The sequence below is a fragment of the Miscanthus floridulus genome, chromosome 18 (assembly GCF_019320115.1).
Source record: "Miscanthus floridulus cultivar M001 chromosome 18, ASM1932011v1, whole genome shotgun sequence".
Taxonomy (NCBI): Eukaryota; Viridiplantae; Streptophyta; class Magnoliopsida; order Poales; family Poaceae; genus Miscanthus; species Miscanthus floridulus.
Genome location: NC_089597.1, coordinates 134,145,836 through 134,155,135, shown reverse-complemented (window position 1 = coordinate 134,155,135; position 9,300 = coordinate 134,145,836).

The following is a 9,300-nucleotide window of genomic DNA, read 5'->3' as shown; positions in this document are numbered from 1 at the left end:
GCAAAATTTTTTTTTAGAAAAAATAAAAAAAACAAGCCGCCGTCTTCTCCTCGCCGCGCCACCACCACGCCGCACCGCCACCACAGCGGGGCCGGATCTGGTGGAGGCAGTGGAGGAGCGCCACTGGGAAAGGGAGAGGCAGGGGGAGCGCCGCCATGCCGAGAGAGGAAGGGGGGAGGGCGCCACCGCCGGGAAAGGGAGGGGGCGGGCGCCGCCGCGCTGGGAGAGGGAGAGGGCAGGGCGCCGTCGCGTCAGGAGAGGAGTGTCGTGCGCCAGATCTATCCGCCCACGCCGGGGCCGGATCCGGCCTCCCCGTGCGCCACCGTCGTCGGATCCGCCCGCGCGCGGGGCCGGATCTGGTGGAGGAGGTGGAGGAGGGAGGGAGGTGCGCCACCGCGTAGGGAGAGGCAGGGGGAGCGCCGCCATGCAGAGAGAGGAAGGGGGGAGGGTGGGCCGCGCCGGCGAGGGAGGAGGGGAGGGCGGGCGCCGGAGAGGGAGGAGGGGAGGGCGGGGCCACGCCGGGGCCGAGAGGGAGGAGGGGGCGGCGCGTGCGCGCGGGGGGGGGGGGGGGGAGAAGGGGAGGGGGCGTGCGGATGCGGCGCGGGGAGAAGGGGAGGGTGCCGTGCGGGGAGAAGGGTAGGGCGCGTCCGCTGGAGGTTAAAAAAAGATTTTTTTTTCGTTTTCCGAGTGTCCCAGACCTGGGCACTCGGCAAAGTTTTTTTTTCCATTTTTTTTCGTCTCCTTCTTTCCCAGAAAAAATATTTTTTCCTTTGCCGAGTGTCCTAGATCTGGGCACTCGGCAAAGTTTTTTTTTTCATTTTTTTTCTTCTCCTTCTTTTCCAGAAAAAAGATTTTTATTTCTTTGCCGAGTGTCCTGGACCTGGACACTCGACAAAGTTTTTTTTTCATTTTTTTCTTCTCCTTCTTTCCCAGAAAAAAAGATTTTACTTTTTTGCCGAGTGTAAAAAAAACACTCGGCAAACCCTATCTTTGCCGAGTGTTTTTTTTACACTCGGCGAACCTTCTCTTTACCGAGTGTTTTTTTTGTCGAGTGTTTTTAGCGCAGCATTCGACAAAGAACTTGTTTACCGAGTGCCTGAGATAATACACTCGATAAACATAAAAACACTCGACAAATTTGACATTGTCGATAGTGCTAGTTGCAAGCCATGCGCACCGGGCGCGGCCACCGGAGCCCATATATAGCTGCAACTGCAAGCCTTAGAGGGTCACGTACTCTGTACTCATGCGCATCGCCAACGTGTTACTTTTTTTGACTTAGACCTGGCGAGGCCCGCGGCAGTGCGCGTCTTTGCAACAGCGACGCGTTGATGAGGACTGGAGTGTGTTAGAGTGTTAAACTGGCACTGCTGGCAGTTTGGCACCGACGAGACCTCAGTACCTCCCTGAACGGAATTGCATTCTACCGGAACTGCTACGCATATTAAGGAGGTATTCACTCCATATTAACGAGGTACTCTCTCCATCTCAAACTAAATGAACTTCTAGAGTTGTCCTAAGTTAAACTATTTTAAATTTAATCAAATTGATAGAAAATAGCACCACCAAATTAGTATCATGAAATACATCATAAAGTATGTTGTAACGGTACGCGAGACGGAGGCTTTATATTGGATCGAGATTCCCAATCCCTTTCACAAAGGTAGGGCCTTTTACAGATCCAAAGAATATCCTTTGTCTGCTACAGAACCTGGAATCTCTGATATTACAATCATGGTACAATGGGATTTATCCTGCCTTACAGTTGTGGGCCTTCATTGTCCATAATGAGCAATTCGTACATGGACCTTATTCGCTCTCGTTCGAAGCCTCGACCTTTGTAGACTCTGCCCAAGGCCATTGTTGCAGGACCTCCAAGCAAATTCCCTAGCCTTTGAGCAGATATGTGGGACCTTCAGGCGAAACCTGCCATTCGAGGCTCTGTTGGCCCACAGGATCACCGACTCAGGTAAGTGAACCACTCACCAGTCTTACCGAACACCCGCTAGTGTTGCCGAGCACCCACTAGCCGTGCTGACCACGAACAGGCGTTGTCCGTCCCCACGCACTATGGCTAGAGCTTGAAGAAGAAGAGAGAACAGAACATACACACACAGTACAAGATACCAGCGTTGGCCGAAGCCCTGTCTAGGAGATGACAAATCTGAACTCTCTTTACTGAGTTGCCGTGTATGTCTATTTATACAACTCCATCCATCTAGTCCTAATACAGCGCACATGCTGTAACAGTAACTAGATAACACAGTAGGGCTGACTCTGCGCCGGCCTCTACATGTGGCTACAGTGCTGCAGGTGAGCCGTGCGGCGCCTGCACCTACAACGGCTACAGTATCACAGCAGGGGGCCTTTTCGGCGTCGCCTTCCCTTGCTGTGTTCACACAAGGAAAGCAGTAGATTATTCTAACAATTCTTCCCCTAATCCTACTGCTATCCCTTGTACCCCTCCATGTCGATCATCTCCTTCAGCTCCGTGAGTCGAAGATGTCTGAGCGGCTTGGTGAGGACGTCCGCGAGTTGCCGACCAGTTTCGACGAACTCGATGATAATCTACCCTCCATCGACACAGTCCCTGAGGAAGTGGAACTTCATGTCGATGTGTTTGCTTCGGTCGTGCAGAACCGGATTCTTCGCGAGGGCGATGGCGGGCTGGTTGTCCACCATCAGTGTTGGTGGGTGAGCTTCCACGCCGGTCAGCTCGCCCAGTAGCCGGCGTAGCCACACAACTTGGCACGCCGCAGTGGCCGCTGCTACGTACTCTGCCTCGCACGTAGACAACGCCATCACCTTCTGCTTCAGCGACAGCCATGAAATTAGAGCCGACTCAAGGAAGACGAGCACGCCAGAGGTGCTCCGTCGTCCGTTGATGTCCCTCGCCATGTCTGCATCGTTGAACACAGTGAGCTACAGCCTACTCCCGCCGGTCTTGGGAAAGATGATCCCTTGATCCACCGTTCCCTTGACGTAGCGCAGTAGCCGCTTCACCACAGCTCAGTGATCCTCTCTGGGATCCTCCATGAAGCGACTGACGTAGCCCACGGCGAACGCAATGTTCGGCCTCGTGTGGACTAGGTAGCGCAGACCGCCGACGATGCTCTGGTAGAGTGTTGCATCCACCTTCGCCGCGGTGCTGGCCTTCGTCAACTTCAGCCGCTCCTCCATGGGAGTCATGCATGGCTTGCACTCAGCCATGCCGCTCCGCTCCAACAGCTTGGAGGCATACGCGCTCTGACCGAGCGTGAGTTCCTCCTTCCCATGTCTCACCTCAATTCCGAGGTAGTAGGAGAGTGCACCGAGATCGCTCATTCGAAAACGAGCCGCCATCTCGCGCTTGAAACTGTCGATGTCCCCCGTGCACACGCCCGTGACGATCAAGTCGTCCACATACAGGCCAACGATGAGCTCCTCCTTCCCCCGTTGCCGCGTGTAGAGCGCGTGCTTGGTTGCGCACCGTTGAAACCCAAGCTCGCCCAGCATGGCGTCAAGCTTGGCATTCTATGCTCGTGGGGTCTACCGCAGCCCGTAGAGCGCCTTGCGCAGTTGGAGCACCCTGTGCTCCTCTCCCTTAACGGCGAAACCTAGAGGTTGCCTGACAAAGACCGTCTTCGCTAGCTCACCGTTGAGGAAGGCCGATTTAACGTCCAGGTGATGAACGCGTCAGTCCTTTGCTGCTACCAAAGCTAGTAGCAAACGGACCGACTCCATGCACGCTACTAGCGCAAAGACCTCCTCGAAGTCTATGTCCTCATGCTGAACAAAGCCTCGGGTGATGAGGCGCGCCTTGTGCTTGACAATGGCGCCAAGCTCATCCCGCTTGACCTTGTACACCCACTTTAGGCTGATCGGACGACATCTTGGAGGTGTATTGACAAGCTGCCAAGTCTCGTTTTCCTCGATCGCCTTCATCTCCTCCAGCATCGCCCGTCACCAATTTCTGTCCTGCTCGGCCAGCACGAACGTGGATGGTTCCTCTACACCGATGAGCAGCAGCTCTGTGTCATTGAGCAGCCTACCCGCCAGTCCTGAGGGCCCTATGCCGCCGACGATGTCGTCTAGCCTGTGGAACCGTACCTCCTCACCTTCATGGAAGGCATCCACGAACTCAGTGATGTCATTTGGAGGTGAGGCGAACTCGATCGGCGTCGATGGAGTTCCCTGGTCCGCCAGAGTGCTCAGCACAGCACCTTGAGTGCTCGGCACCCTGGTTGAAGTGCTCGGCACTACTTCTGGATAGCTCGTCATTACTCCTGCAGTGTCCGGCCACACTGTAGGAGTGCTCAGCCTCAGTCTTGGAGTGGTCGGCACCACTGCAAGACTTCTTGGCTCCGCCACGGGAGTGCTCGGCACCCGTCCTGGAGTGGTCGCCACCACTGCAGAACCTCCCGGCACCACTCCTGGCGTGCTCGCCATCCCTCCAAGAGTGCTCGGCACTCCTCCCGGAGTGCTCGGCATCCCTCCCGAAGTGCTCGGCACTACCCCAGGAGTGCTCGGCTCTACCACTGGAGTGCTCGGCACCCCTCCCAGAGTGCTCGACACCTCTTCCCCAGCGTCTCCACCACACCATTCTGTTGTGGCGAGTACGGCGCGGTGTGGTGTCGCACCACACCCTGATCCGCACAGTACGCAGCGAACTCCACCGAAGTGAATTCGCCACCGCGATCAGTCCTCAGCACGCGGAGCTTCTTGTTGCTCTCGGCCTCCACCCGCATCTTGAACTTCTTGATCGCCGCCACCGCTTCATCCTTGCTCGTCAGGAGTTGCAGCCACATGTAGTGACTGCAATCATCCACGAGCAGGAGGAAGTACCGCCGACCACCGTTTGTAGCAGGCGTGATCGGCCCATAGAGGTCGCCGTGGATGAGCTTGAGAGCGTCCTTCGCGCGATACTTGGCCACCTTTGGAAATGGTATCCTCCTCTGCTTCCCGGCCAGGTAGCTGTCACACAGCTCGCCTCCATGCTTGATGTGGGGTAGCCCTCGGACCATCTTCTCCAGCCGACCAAGCGCGTCGAAGCTGAGATGTCCGAACCGGGCATGCCACATCCACGGTTCCACGGTGTGCCTTGCCGCCAGGCACACCGGCTGCTCTACCTTCAGGTCGAGCAGGTACAATAGGTTCAGGAACCTCTTCACCTTGGCGATAAGTCGCTGCTCCCGGTCCCTGATCCTAAGGACTCCGTCCTTGATTAGTACCTCGCTACCGCGCTCATCCAGTTGACCAATGCTGATGATGCTGGAACACAGCTACGGGATGTAATATACATCCGTTAGCGCGCGGTGCTCCCTGTTCTGGCACCTGAAGATGATGGTGCCGCGCCCTTGGATAGCCACCCTTGAGCCGTCATCAAACTTCACCGTACCGGTAACATCGTCGTCGAGCTCGGAGAAGGATGCCTTGGAGCCCGTCATGTGGTTGCTGACACCAGAGTCCAGATATCACCGCTGCTCCTGGTCGGCGCCCACACGTCCGAGGTGGACTTGGGTGCGTGGTTCGTCGAGGTTGACGGTCTTCAGGGCCTTCCTAGGTCCATCCACCGTCGTCGCCTCTTCCCTCTCCTCGGCCTCGATGTCGTGCAGTGCACAGAACGTCGCCATCAGGATAGTGGCCTCATCCTCATCATCGGCTTACGCCAGATGAGCATGAGCCTTCTTTTCCTGCTTGCGGTTTGGGCACTCCCGTGCCCAATGGCCCATCTTCCCACAGCGTCGCCAGGCGTTGGGGTCGACCTGCTTCTTCTTCTTCGAAGAAGTCCTGCCGCGGCGGTTGCCATCGCCACCGTGGCTGGAGGAGGCTACCTTCCCGGAGTTCCTCCGAGCAGCCCACTCCTCTTCCGTCAGCAGGAGTTTCCCGCTGTCCTTCGTTGCTGTCGTCTGCTCCAGGTGCTCGTCCACCGCCCGCAGATGACCTGTCACATCCTCAATGGTGAGGGTGGACAAGTCCAGTATCGTCTCTGTAGAGAGAGCGATCTAGATGTACTTTGCCGGCACAATTAATCTCGTTGTCTCTTGATCCTCTTGATAAACATCCAGATCGCTCCTCCAATTAATATAGCAGCATTTAAAAAAAATAGTTTTGTTTGTAACCTCGGCCAGATTACCGATACAACACCATTGTACAAAATAGTAGACCTACTATAGCAGCTCATCAGACCTCTCCGCTAAACAACTATAGCCCGCGATTTAAAACACTGTTTGGAAGTTGGAAAAGTTAGGCAGGGACTGTCCACTTCCTACCCCTGAATCACGTCACGTATCCATATGTAAACGTCCAAGTGTGTCTTTGGTCGTGGTCTACTGGACGAGTCGCCTCTAGGAAACCGAAAGAGCAACATCCACCGAAATTGCACGCCTGTCGTCCATGCATAAGCTAGCTGGCCAGGTGCTTGGGCGGTTTGAGCAGACCGGGTGGTGTGAGAAGCCGTCCCCACTTGGGGGTGCACGTAGGCTCTTTTCTTCTTCCTTTTTTGAGGAATCACGTACGTACGCTCTTTTCGTGCATGTTTACCTGACTCTGAGTGCAAAAGCTTGCTTTTGGCGGTTTCATCAAAAAAAAAAAAAAAAAAAAAGAAGCTTGCTTGGCCGGCGCTGGACCAGGACGTTGTCGAACCAATCGGAGGCATCTTTATGATTGTGGCGGGGCAGACGCTTGACATTGGCACCACCGACCGAAGATGGAGGAGGGTGGCAGGAAAATGTAATGGGCGAAGCTAGCCGCCGTGCTGTTGATCGACCGCCTTAGTTTGTTGCTTGTGCACGGAATTGAAGCCATTCGATTTGGAAAGGTAACAGTGCGCTTCTGTAGAATCCATATGCATGGCATATACAAATGTGGCGCTGGACGGAAGGATAATAAATGATCGAGAAAATTAATAAAAAAAATTGTTGTTGTTTCTTTGCCTTTACAATTTTATTACAAAATTTGGGAACACAAGTCTATTTTTTTTCATCATAACAGAAATCAGTCAGTAAACAAACTCTAGGGTTTGATGTACAACAGACCAAGAGGGCACAAACAAAACTGTTTTTTTTAATGAATAGCAGGAGCTCTGCCTCTCAATTAAGGTAGAATAAAAGAGAGTTTATGTACAAGTTTTAGTCCAAATAATTTTAAAAGCAAAGGAAAAAAAGAAGTGGCAGACACTCAAAAAGCACAGCCCGGATGCAGCACAAACACCAGCTTGCTAGGCCCCCCTTTCTAAAGCCCTTCTTCTTTGCTCAATGTCCTCCTTAATTCTCGAAGCAACCTGTGGTGAAGCCGATTCCTGGGTATTATTGAAGATTCTTCGATTTCTTTTCTTCCATAGATTCCAGCATGTGTAGATCACCAAGCCATTAAAACGCTTCCTTTCTTCTTTTACGACCTTGAGCACAGTCTCCTCCCACCAAGTACTCAGGTGAATCGGGTCTTGGTCGAATTGCATCAAATGTGTGTCAAAGTGCTCCCAGGTTAGGACTTGGTTCCATACTGCCTTGGCAAACGGGCAGAGAAGGGAAAGATGCAGACATGTTTCTAAAGGGCCATCGCAGAGCATGCAGTGATCTTGGTGAGGCCACCCTCTTTTTTGCAGGTTGTCCGTTGTTAGTATTTTTTCTTGCACAAGAATCCACACGAAGGCTTTGCATTTGTTCTCCGCCTGTGCCTTCCAAATTAGTTTGCTTTTGAAGATGCCATAGGATCCTTTAAACTGAATCCTGTACGCCGAACGAGTGGAGTAGGAACCGTCAGCAGTCCATCACCAAGCAATGGAATCTCGCACGCCCGGCTGCAGGTGGATGGATTGGATTCTGATCCTGAGGGAGACAAATTCCTCAATGTGCTCGGAGGTGCTGACACAACTTCTTGGGGAGTGTATCCAGCTATTGTTTTGGAGTTCTTGTTGCACTGGTCTGTTCTTCCTCCTAGTCAACTCAAACAAATGTTGAGCGAAGTTCTTGGGGGCCTCCCCATCCAGCCAGTTGTCATGCCAAAACCGAGCCTTAGCTCCATCACCAATCGTGATCGTGGTTGAGGCTTTAAAGAGGAGGTGATTATCATTACTGCAAGGAAGTTCGGAACCTGCCCATGGTTTGGAATCTTCGGTCCATTCCTGCCAAAGCCAGCGAAGACGAAGGGCTCTTCCAAATTTCTCCAGGTCTGGTATTCCTAATCCTCCAATGTCTTTTGGCCTAGCCATTGTTGGCCAATTGACAAGGCAATGTCCGCCATTTGGATTTTCTTCGCCTTTCCAAAGGGAGGATCTCCTGATTTTGTCAATTTTCTTCCTAGCCCATGCCACCAATCGAAACATTGTGAGATGATAAGTTGGCATAGAAGAGAGCACTGAGGAGACTAGTGTCAAGCGGCCTGCTCTATTTAGCCATTTCCCTTTCCATCTGGGGAGCCTTTGGCCAATGCACTTGATGAGCGGCTGTACATGAACCTTCTAGAGCGCCCTTGTGTGGAGCTGCAAGCCTAGGTATCGACAGGGGAAGGTACTTCTGACCCCGGAGAAGGAGGAAAGTACTTGTTCCAGGTCGACTTCGTCACATCTAATCGGATGTATGGAGCTTTTCTGGAGATTCATGTGTAGTCCTGAGGAGGCCCCGAACACTTGGAGAATTTGTTTGATTGCTTTGAGGTCGTCTTTTAATGGATTAGTGAAGATGGCCGCACCATCCGCGTACATGGAGATTCTCCATCTCGTAGCCGTTGGGGGCAGCGGGGAAAGGATGCCTTGCTGGGTCGCAAGATCGAGCAGGCGCTGCAAAGGATCCATGGCAAGGATGAAAAGCATGGGGGATAATGGGTCGCCTTGGCAAACGCCCCTGCCATGGCTGAAAGTTGGGCCATACCGCCCGTTGAGCAAAGCTGTCAAGGTGGCTGTGCGGAAAAGGATGGACACCCATTCCCACCATCTGTGCCCAAAGCCCAATGCCTGCATCACCTCCAGTAGGTAGCTCCAATTTACCGTGATGAAGGCCTTGTGGATGTCAAGTTTTAAGAAGAGGGCCGGCCTTTTCTGTCTGTGCAATTTCCTGACCGTGCTTTGCACATATAGGAAGTTATCATGTATGCTTCGCTTCTTAATGAACGCACTCTGGCAATTTGAGACCATGGAGTTCAGCATAGGCACCAATGTGTTAGCTAAAAGCTTGGAAAAGATATTTGCAATGCTATGGATGAGGCTGATGGGCCTATAATTTGTGACCCCGTAGGCCATCGTTTTTCTTAGGAAGAAGGACGATGTTGGCCGAAATCAAAAGTTGGAAGCCTTGAGAGTTCATTGTATATAAGCTGTTGGTG